General features: G+C 38.0%; 1 non-coding gene across 1 annotated transcript; it reads left to right on the top strand.

Annotated features, from left to right (window-relative positions):
- Positions 1-11,530: 11,530 nt before the first annotated feature.
- LOC124232161 (small nucleolar RNA SNORA1) lies at positions 11,531-11,669 on the top strand. The gene has a single exon (XR_006886785.1). It is a non-coding gene; the product is annotated as a small nucleolar RNA SNORA1 (small nucleolar RNA).
- Positions 11,670-11,889: the final 220 nt, after the last annotated feature.

The following is an 11,889-nucleotide window of genomic DNA, read 5'->3' as shown; positions in this document are numbered from 1 at the left end:
TTTTAAAGGTACTTTGGGAAGTTCAAAAGTTTAAAGTGTTTTTTGTTATCAATTGTATCAATCTCTTCCTTTACTGTTTCTGCCTTTCAGGTCATGTCTAGAAAGACACTCTACACTCTAATGTTCCCTTCTAGCACTTTCATAATTTCATTTTTAAATTTAAATCTTTAATCCACTTGGGATATATTTTGGAGTATGTTATGAAGTAGGGATACTTTTTTTCAGTTGTCCTAATACCATTTATTAAATCCATCCTTTCCTACTTATAATATCACCATCATATTCTAAGTACTTAATAGTCATAGATCTGTTTCTTGACTTTCTATTCTGTTTCACTAATCTACCTGTTTGTGCACCAATACCATCGTTAAAATTTGTCTCATATTGTCATATGTTTTAATAATTGATCTGGCAATCCTTTCATTAATCTTCATTATCAAAATTTTATTCTCAACTCTGAATAATTTTTTAAATGAACCTTAGAATTATCTTGTCAAGTCAAAAACTCCTAATAATATTTTTTTTGTAATTACGTTCAATTATTTAACATTCACTCAAAAACCATTTATTGTGTGCTAGGCATGAATTCAGTTAAATGTAGACTTATTTGGAAAGAACTTATAAGTATAAAATTTTATTACCCAAGAATAGGTTTGTTTCTCCACTCATTCAAGTGTCTTTTACATCCCTGTGTAAGGTTTATAGCTGCATTCATACAGCTCTTGAATCTTTCTTATTATGTTTATTCTCATATACCATATTAATCTTGTTCTTAGGGGAATATGATCTATTTCACCACATTTTCTAGCTGATTACTGCTAATATGTAAGAGAGCTATTGATTTTGGTTCATTGGTTTTATATTTCAACACTATGCAAAAACGTTCACTCATTATAGTTTTATCTTCACTGTATATTACATGTCTTGACAACATTAAAAATAACCCATTTTGTCCTTTTTGCTTTCTCCTAACTCCTACTCATTCAACAAATATCTATTTAATGTCTACTATATTTTAGGTTTTAGGGATACATCAATGAAAAAATCAGATGAGATCCCTGCCCCTCATGGAGCTTACAGTATGGTGGAGCAAACAGACAAAAAAGAAGTAAACGAACAAATTTAATAACTACAAATTGTAATGAATGCAATGAAGTAAGTGGATACCAATGCAGCATAAGGTAGGAGACCTACTTTAAATAGGGGCTGGCCTCTCTTGAGACGATATTTAAGCTAAAAAAAAAAATAAGAAACTGGCTACACAAAGGGCCTGGAAGAGTGCTTCCAGCACAGGGGACAAAAAATGAGATTAATATTGCCAGGGAAATGATACAGCAAAGAAGCTACAGTTGGAAGCAGCTTCAACAGGACCTATATTCTGTACTGCCACTTGTTCGCTCAGTGCCCACCTTCCCCAGCTGACTGCCTCTGTTGCCACTGGACTCAACACACCATCTGAAGGAAGTGTTGGCTGGCAGTAGCACACAGTGGCCTGAGTCTCCACTCTAGGATATCTTCCCCAGATGGTATGCTCTCTGGAGTCTCTCCAGGATGGAGACTGATCCCCAGCTCAGAGTACCCTAGCCTCCAGCCCCTCCCAGACAGGCTTGGCCTTAGGCTGAGGTGAAACACAGGTTGCGGCAACTTCTCTCAGTAGTGTCTGGCCCGGCTTCATTCTATCTTTCTGATATCTCTCCAAATTTCTGGCATATTGATGGCAGATGGCACTCTTCTGGGTTCTCTGGGTTTTCAACCATCATAGATCTTTTTGTCCTTTCAATGAGCATTTGAAATGGAGGAGGCAATTAAATATTTACTCAGATAGGTATCATCAGTGGCAGCCTGAACCAAAAGCCTCCAGAGTGTTTAACCTGTTCTCCCTATACCACTGGTTTCTTGCCGACTCTGACAGACAATTACTTACAAATTAACGAGTAGTATTTCCCAAAGTGTGGTATGAGTACCATCAGCATTACATGAGTTGATTTTAGGTGAAACACACTTGAATATTTACGGATATATCTCATCTTTGCTATTTATTTACTTTAAAAGTGTAGAAAAAAAATCTATGACCGGCATATCAAAACTATTATGACACCAAACAAGGTTGATATCACTCACCATATGGCAAACCTTTATAGAATTCCTTTTAACCACCCTGTTCTTTCCTCCCTGGGAGCAACTGCCCTTTCCTCTCTCCAAAATCTCCCATCAGCCAGTGCCCAGGTCTTCTCAGATCTTCCTCTCCACCCTGTTAGGCTCTAGCCTCTTTCCCCTCCCCATCACTTTTCATATGCAGAATAATTTCATCCTTTATGCCTCTAATTTGCATCTGTACACTCATTAATATGCTCAAACAAAAGATTAGGAGCCAGCTTCCTTAAATGGCAGCAAGAAACAGTAAAGAACCAATTAGGTTGCCCCGTCACAAAGAATTTTTATTTTTTAATTTCTCTGCTGCAAAAAAAGACTGAAAATCTAACCACATTTCAAAGGAAAAAAAAACTAAACTCAAAGCTGTGAGCACCATGGGCATGCAACCTGTGCAATCTACTTTCTAGCTCTGAGAAGGACCCCACGCTTGGTTTAATGCTCTATCATCTTGAAGTTCATAAGAAATTTTGAAGTAGGGATGTTGCATTTTCATTTTGCAAACTACGTTGCCAGCCCTGCTATGCAGTGAAGTCTCTCAGATGAGGAACTGGATTAAAGGGTGAGAAGACAGAAAGGGAACAGTGGCTAATGTTATCAGCTTGGAAGGATTCTCCTGGGGCTGTAGTAAATTGAGGGTCTCCCTATGCAGCAGTCTTTCTGGGCCTTGGCCTCAAACAGACCTGAATTTGCACCCTGGCTCTGTCACATACTAGTTGGTACACTTGGCCAAGTCAGTAACTTCTCTTTGCCTCAGTTTACTCATCTGCAAAATGGATTTTGAAGGATATTCTGAAGGATTATAAGGATTAAATGAAGTCATGCTTAGTACAATGTAAAATGAATAAATATTTTGTCATGTTTTTCATTATTTATTTTTATTGTTTATAATTTTAAAAACAGTATTTTGTTTGTGGGATATTTATTTTTATAAATAATTCTCTTAATAACAAATATGACCAGTTTTCCATTTATAACTGTGCTACACTTTCCTTTTAAAATAAACATATTTATGTAAAAAAGTGAGACTTCTTAAAGGAAAAGAGGAAGATCTGATAGTATTAAGATAACCAAGAGCTGTGAAGGTGTTACACAAACTACTGAGGCAAAAGCAACACCCATAGCAAAATCTCCTCAACTTTTAGACAAGGTAATTGAAGAGTAAAAGAGGTAAAGCGACCCATCAAAGGTCACAAAGCAAGTCAGTGGCAGAATCAAGACAACTTGGGTCTCCTAATTCGTAATTCAGGACTCCTCCAACTATACCACATGCACACATGGTTAAAGCAAGAGCAAGCCTCGTGCTTAATGAGGTGCATGGCAGGCAGCCAGATCCTCTATCTATGTGCACTGCCTCATTTACTCCCCGTGAAGAATGGATAAATGAAGTATTCTAATATAATGATACAGAAACTAGTCACGTGGTTGTGTCCATGAAGCTAAAGCATTCTGAAAATATTACCTATTAGTCAATCTTTATTTCTCCTTTTTTTTTTAATCTCCCATTAAACGCTGTGCAATAAGAATTAATCCAATAGGTTACAGAGAATTGGTGGAGAAGCTGGGATCAAACTCCCAGTCCCCAATCTCCTAGTCTCCTCATCCTGTATGCCACTAGTCTACATGCCTTCCATAAAAATACAACCTGAGAAGCAATGCAGTTTGGGAGTCCAAACGACAATACAAACTGGAGATATCCCAGAGGTACCTCACATCCAGCAACCTCAATTCCCTTTGGTGGCATTAAATCTAAGAGAACTCGGAAGGGTCTGTCTAGGAAGGAGAAGGGGAATTTTAGTTCTAGAATTACGTGCCCTCCTTTCACCATAATACTCCAGGGCCATGGCCAAATTACTTTACCTCTCAGTGTGTATTACTTTGCTAGAGTCATTGTAACAAAGTGTCATAAACTAGGTGGCTTAAAAACAACAGAAATTTATTGTCTCACAGTACTGGAGGTTAGAAGTCCAAAATCAAGATGTCTGTTCCTTGTGAGGGCTGTGAGGGAAGGCCTCTCTCCTTGGCTTGAAGACCACTGTTTTCTCCCTATTTCTATTCATATACAGTCACGCGTTGTTTAATGACAAAGATACGTTCTGAGAAATGCATTGTTAGGCGATTTTGTCATGTGAACACCATAGAGTGCACTTACACAAACCTAGGTGTTATAGCCTACTACACACCTAGGCTATAAGGCACTAATCTTATGGGACCACCACTGTACGTGCAATATGTTGTTGACCAAAACGTCATTAATGTGGCATTTAGTCTTTTCTCTATGAACGTCTACCTCTGTGTCCAACAAGTCATACTGGATTGGGCTCACATTTTAATTTGATTACCTCTATAAAGACCTTATCTCCAAATAAGGTCACATTCTGAGGTACTGGGAATTAAAATTCCGACATTTTTTTTTGTCGAGGGTGGGGGAACACAATTAACCAATAACACAGTACAATTCATTATATTAAGTTATTTTAAATGTAAAATAATATTTAATCCATCCAGTCACATATTACCTCCCAGGAACCTGGGAAATCTGACAGTACAAAGAATGAATCATGAATTATTTCAGGAGAAAATATGTTAAATCTATACTGGAAAAAGTCTTCATGGAAATAAAGAAATCACACTGAATAACAGTATTCTTTTTTTGTAAGAGTTCTACTCAAAATAGAAATAGAAAACGAAGAACTCATGGACTAAGAAAAAATAATGTACAATTTATAGTTTTGTTTTTTAACTTACATTTTCAGAAAATGAAAAAGCACTGTTTGTAAAGCTCTCAGTCATATTTGTAACCAGCGTTTATAAGGACAGCAAACTAATTCAGAAATACTTTGGTATTTTAGATGAACAGTAGGAAAAATAAGTATGAATAATTTGAAGTAATATGATTTATAAACGATCATTTAAAAAGTATCCTAAAATATTTCCATAAAGCAGAAATCATATATTCTAACTTAATTAAAGTAGTTGGTATAAGGATGCCTAACATATACTTTATTTAACTTTGAATTTCACCCCTCATAAAAAGTTATAAAGCCATGCAGTTCTGACATAGTACACAGCAGTCTCTGTTCCTTTTACTTACAATGCCTCTGCTAAATTTTTGCCTCCTCCTTTGCCTGTGGGAGGACCTTGGTTGGGGGTGGTCATAGAAGGCCTCTGCGGAGGGCAGGGAGAGAGAAGTCACTGAGATTAGAGGTGAGGATGGAAGACTGTCTTTAGGCTTGAGGTTGGAGCTTGAGGGAAAGAGGAAGACTGTGGGAAAGCCAAGGCCTTTATGCAGATGTGGAGATGGAACATCACTGTGAGGGGCTCGGGAGGGAGGGCAGGCCATGGGAGGTAAGGTAGAGAATGCCGTTTTGAGAAGGCCATCTTGGAGCTAAGGAGAGAAAGCTATGGGGAAAGGAAAAGGATTTGAGCAAGGGGTAAGAAGGATTTGAAGGAGGAGATGGGAAAGACTTTGAGTCAGGAAAGTGAGGCAGCACGACCATTAAAGAAGGAGGAGGAAAAAGACTTTGGGGGAAGAAGGAGAGAGTACCTTTGGGGGATGAGGGAGAGGAAATTCATGAGTGGGGAGAAGGGAAGGCTTTGGAGGGCTGAAATAGGCATCAGAGAGGAGGGTGAGTAAAGGTCTGGAGGAGGGTAGGTAAATGAGGAGGAAACGGAAGGAATTTGACTGAGGAGGGAAGGTCTTTGTGAAGATAGGTTAGAGAGAGAAAGACAACATGAGGTAAGAGAATGAAGGCATTTTAAAAGGGAGGTGAGAAATTGAAGACCTTGAATGAGGGGAGGAAAGGGCTTTGCGAGATTAAGAAGAAAGGCTACTGAGTGAGGGAGAGAAGGTGAGCAAAAGAAAGATATTGTGGGGATATTGGAGAACGAAAAGACCTTGATTGAAGGTTAAGAAGAACTTTTGGAGTGGTGATGAGGGAGGGAAGGCATTTGTGAGGGTAAAAGAAAGCAGGCATTTGTGAAGTCAGGTGACAGAGGGATGGCCTTTGTGAGCATAAGCAGAGGAGGGAAATTCTTTGAGAAAGCAGGTGAAGGAGTTTAATATAGTCATGCACCACATAATGACATTTTGGTCAATGATGGACCACATATATGACGGTGGTCCCATAAGATAAGTACCAGATAGCCTAGTTGTGTAGTAGGCTATACCATCTAGGTTATGTAACTATATTCTATGATGTTCACAAGACAAAACCGCCTAATGACACATTTCTCAGAATGCATCCCCATCATTAAACGACAGATGACTATACTATATGAGGAGAGGAAAATTCCTACTTTGAGAGGACTTGAGAGAAGGAGGCCTTTGAGGCGAGAGGTGAAGGAGAGAAGTCAATTATAAGGATAGAGGAGGCAGAGATGGCAATCATGAAAGAAGGGAAGGCCTTGGTGAAGGGAAATGAACAAGGAAAGGTCTTTGTGAAGGGAGATAATGGAGGAAGGCATTTGAGTGGTGAGGTAAGGGGGGTTAGTAAGGTGAGGTTAGAGGTGGAACAGCTTTAAGAGAAGAGGTGGTGAAGGTTAGTACTTGGAATGCTGAGATGACAGAGATTAGTACTATATGATAGGAGGTAACGAAAAGAAAGTCTAAGGAGAAATGAGGGAGGGAAGCCATTCATAAGGGAAAGAAAGGTATTTGTGAGAGTTGGTGAGGGGATTCAGTCATTTGTGAAAGGAGGTTAGGTAAAGAAGACCTCTCACAGAAGAACTATAACATGTAAAGAGACTGAAACACTAATCAAAACCAACCAGGGTCACGTCAGCATCATGGCAGAGTGAGTTCTCCCCATAAGCTCTCCCCTCAAAGATACAATGAAAAGAACATTTATATTCCAACAGAGGACATCCACACAACAGAAATGATGTCTGAGAGACCCATGCAGCCGTATGTCAGAAAGTGGAGGTGCTGGAGCCTCCACCGAGGTAGTGGAAGGAGGTAAGATAATGTGTCTCTTCCTCCCTGAAGGACAGAGACACAGGAATTGTGTGCAGCCTCTGGGAGGAAAGCAGGGAGGGAGTGGCGGCCCTCCGTGGGAACACCATAGATCTCTGAGGTGCCTCACAGCCTGGGGGAAAGCCCCCCACAGAGGTGACTGCTATCAGTGGGGTATCTTCATCAAGCCAATACTGCAGGAGAGCTGACAGCGAGGGGAGAGTGAGAAGTCCCCGAGTTCACCCAGGAGAAAGAAAGCTTCCCTCACCCTGGCCCAGCACCGCAGCCCAGCACCTGGGAGCTGTCCCATGGATCACAGTGTGTTCAGAATATGCAGCTCTTGAACCCCACCCAGTGGCGACAGGTGGAAGTAGCAATCAAATACTACCAAAATGCAGAAGCACAAATTCATGGCATCTAGCAGTATGAAGAAATATGTTAAATCTCCAGACCAAAAGGAAAAGGACAAGTACCCAGAAATCAATCGTGAAGACACAGAAATCTATAACCTAAATGACAGATAATTCCAAATAGCTATCATTAAAAAACTGAACGAGTTAAAAGAGAATGCAGATAGACAATTCAATGGGTTCAAGAACTACTTCACAAATGAGGTTGAAACTATAAAAAAGAATGAAACAGAAATATTCAAGATGAAAAACACAATGGATGAGATAAAGTAGAATGTGGATTCCCTGAACGGCAGAGCTGATATCATTGAGGAGAGAATCAGTAACAGTGAAAACAGAAATATAGAAATGCTTCAGAAGGAGGAGGAGAGACAACCAAGACTGAGAAGAAATGAAGAAAGTCTCTGAGAAATATCCAACTTAATCAGGAAATGCAACATAAGGATTATAGGTATTTCAGAGGAAGAAAAGAAGGAGAATGGAACAGAAAGCTTGTTCAAAGAATAACAACAGAGAACTTCCCAAACCTGGAGAAGGAGATGGAAATTCACATGAAAGAAGCCACTAGATCTCCTAACTATATAAATGTAAAAAGGCCTACTGCAAGGCATATAGTAGTAAAGCTGGTAACAATATATGACAAAGAAAAAATACTAAGGGCAGCACTGCAGAAGAAAATAACTTACAAAGGACCCCCTATTAGTCTTTCAGTGGATTTCTCAGCAGAAACCTTACAAGGTAGGGGAGGGTGGAATGATATATTCAAATCTTTGAAAACCAGAAATTTTCAGCCGAGAATACTCTATCCAGTGAAAATATCCTTCAGATATGATGGAGAAATAAAAACTTTCACAGATAAACAAAGTTGAGGGAGTTCATTGCCACAAGACCCCCCTGACAAGAAATCCTCAAGAAGGCCCTCATACTTGAAAAAAGAGAAGGGGCTACAAAGCCCTGAGTAAGAATATAAACAGGTAGACAATATCAGAAAATTGTAGCTATCCATTAGAACACATTAGCAAATACTCAAGTAAAACATTAAAGATAAAGGGAAGGAAAACACCAAAAACAAAGATAATCTTGTCATTTAAACTAGACAGATAGAATAAAATGTGACAAAAACAATGTAGGAGGGGAAGAGGAAAGGAACTGAATGAGCTTAGCCTAAGGAAATAAGAGGTCATCAGAAAACGGACTATCCTATCAACGAGATATTTCATACAAAACTCAAGGTAACTACTAAACAAAAAAGCAGAACAGAGACACAAATAATAAATAAGGAGAAAACTAAGAAATCCAGCATAAAAAACTACCTAACCAAATTGGTAGTCTAAAATACATGGGATGATAAACAACGGAAATGCAGGAGAACCAGAAAACAAGCAATAAAATGGCAGCATTAAGCCCTCATATATCAATAATCACTCGAAATGTAAATGGATTGAATTCTCCAATAAAAAGACACAGAATGGCAAGATGGATTACAGAACAAGACCCAACAATATGCTGGCTCCAGGAAACACATCTCAGCTCCAACAACAAACACAGGCTCAGAGTGAAGGGATGGAAGATGATATTCCAAGCTAATGGCATATAAAAGAAAGCAGGTGTTGCCATACTTACATCAGACAAAGTAGACTTTAAGATAAGACAGGTAAAGAGAGACAAAGGGGAGCAGTATACAATGATCAAAGGGACACTCCACCAAGAAGACATAACACTTAGAAATACATATGCACTCAACACAGGAGCACCAAAGAACATAGAGCAACTATTAACAAACCTAAAAGGAGATATTAACAACAAGACAATAATAGTAAGGGACCTCACACTCCACTCACATCAATGGATAGACCATCCAGACAGAAAGCCAACAAGGAAACAGTGGAATTAAATGAAAAACTAGACCAGATAGACTTAACAGATATATATAGAACACATCATCCAAAAACAGCAGAATACACATTCTTCTCAAGTGCACATGGAACATTCTCAAGGATAGAATATATGTTGGGAAACAAGGCAAGCCTCAATAAATTTAAGAAGATTGACATTCTATCAAGCATCTTTTCCAAGGACAATGATAAGAAACTAGAAATTAACTACAAGAAAAAAGCTGAGAAAGAGGGAAATATGTGGAGACTAAACAACATGCTACTGAACAACCAATGGATCATAGAAGAAATTAAAGGAGAAGTCAGAAAATATCTGGAGACAAATGAAAACAAAAACATACCATACCAACTCATATGGGATGTGGCAAAAGCAGTCCTAAAAGGGAAATTCATTGCAATACAGGCTCACCTTAATAAATAAGAAAAATCCAAAATAAGAAATCTCAAACTACACCTAACCGAATTAGAAAAAGAACAAACAAAGCCCAAAGGCAGCAGCAGGAAGGAAATAATAAAAATCAGAGCAGAAATAAATGCAAGTGAAACAAAAAAGACAACAGAAAGGATCAATGAAACAAAGAGCTGGCTCTTTGAGAAGATAAACAAAATTGACAAACCTCAAGCCAGACTTAAAAAGAAAAAAAGAGAGAAAGCTCAGATAAATAAAATTAGAAAAGAGAAAGGAAAAATTACAATGCATACCAGAGAAATACAAATGATTATAAGAGAACACTATGAAAAGCTGTATGTCAACAAATTAGACAATCTAGAAGAAACGGATAAATTCTTAGACTCTCACAACCTCCAAAAGCTGAATCAATAAGAAATAGATAATCTGAATAGACCAACCACAAGTAAAGACACTGAAACAGTAATTAAAAATCTCCCAAAAAATAAAAGTCAAGGACCAGAAGGCTTCCCTGGTGAATTCTACCAAACATTCAAAGAGGATTTAATACCTATACTTAGTAAACTATTCCAAAAAATTAGGGAAGACGGAACACTTCCTGACACATTCTACAAGGCCAACATCACCCTGATACCAAAGCCTGACAAGGACAACACAAAAAAGGAAAACTATAGGCCAATTTCAGTGATGAACATAGATGCAAAAATCTTCAACAAAATATTGCCACCCTGATTAGAGCAATACATCAAAAAGATCATACATCATGGTCAAGTGGGATTTCTATGAGGGACACAGGGATGGTTCAATGTCCATAAATCAATCAACATGATACACCATATTAACAAAATGAGTAATAAAAACCACATGATCCTCTCAATAGACACAGAGAAAGCATGTGACAAGATCCAACATCCATTTATGATAAAAACTCTTAACAAAATGGGGACCAAAGGAAAGTACCTCAACATAATAAAGGCCATATGTGACAAACCCACAGCCAACATCATACTCAATGGGGAAAAGTTGAACGCCATCCCTCAGACAACAGGAACAAGACAAGGGTGCCCACTCTCACTATTCTTATTTGACATTGTCCTGGAGGTAATAGCCAGAGAAATTAGGCAAGAAAAAGGAATAAAAGTAATCCAAATAGGAAGTGAAAAAGTGAAACTCTCTATTTTCAGTTGACATGATTTTATATATAGAAAACCGTGAAGAATCAATCAGAAAACTATTAGAAATAATCAACAACTACTGTAAAGTTTCAGGGTACAAAATCAACTTACAAAAATAAGTTGCATTTCTATAATAATGAACAGAAAGAGAACTCAAGAATACAATCCCATTTACAATCATGACAAAAAGAATAAAATATCCAGGAAGAAATTTAACCAAAGATGTGAAAGACCTATGCAATGAAAACTACAAGACATTGTTGAAAGAAATAAATGATGACATAAAGAAATGGAAAGATACTCCATGCACATGGATCAGAAGAATAAACACAGTTAAAGTGTTCATAATACCCAAAGCAATCTAGAGACTCAACACAATCCCAATCAGAATCCCAATGACATTCTCCACAGAAAAAGAACAAAGAATCCTAAAATTCATATGGGGCAACAAAAGACCCTGAATAGCTACAGCAATCCCAAGAAAAAAGAACAAAGCTGGAGGCATCACAATCCCTGACTTCAAAATGTACTACAGAAACCTCACTCTAGATGAAAATGGGCACTGTTGTTAATGATGTCCAGAAATTGTTAATGTGTCAATATATATTGAGACACAGATTATGCTTCCATCACAGTACACGTATTGCAGCGGTGACAATGAGACCTGTAACATTTTTTGCTAGGCTAATAAGTAAAAATTGGATGTAACAAGAATTTTCAATATTAGAAATGATTAGGAATAATATATCTTAGATCATTTGCTAAAATAGCAGTCAACTTCCTACAATTTAACTCCTAGGCCCTAAAGTAAATTGGTTGAAAAAATTGGATCCTAAAGATTACAGGTGGAGAATTTTTTTTTTTTGAGGAAGATTAGCCCTAAGCTAACATCTGC

The sequence above is a fragment of the Equus quagga genome, unplaced genomic scaffold (assembly GCF_021613505.1).
Source record: "Equus quagga isolate Etosha38 unplaced genomic scaffold, UCLA_HA_Equagga_1.0 HiC_scaffold_288_RagTag, whole genome shotgun sequence".
In the NCBI taxonomy this organism is placed as follows: Eukaryota; Metazoa; Chordata; class Mammalia; order Perissodactyla; family Equidae; genus Equus; species Equus quagga.
This window is presented reverse-complemented; position numbering and strand designations above follow the sequence as displayed.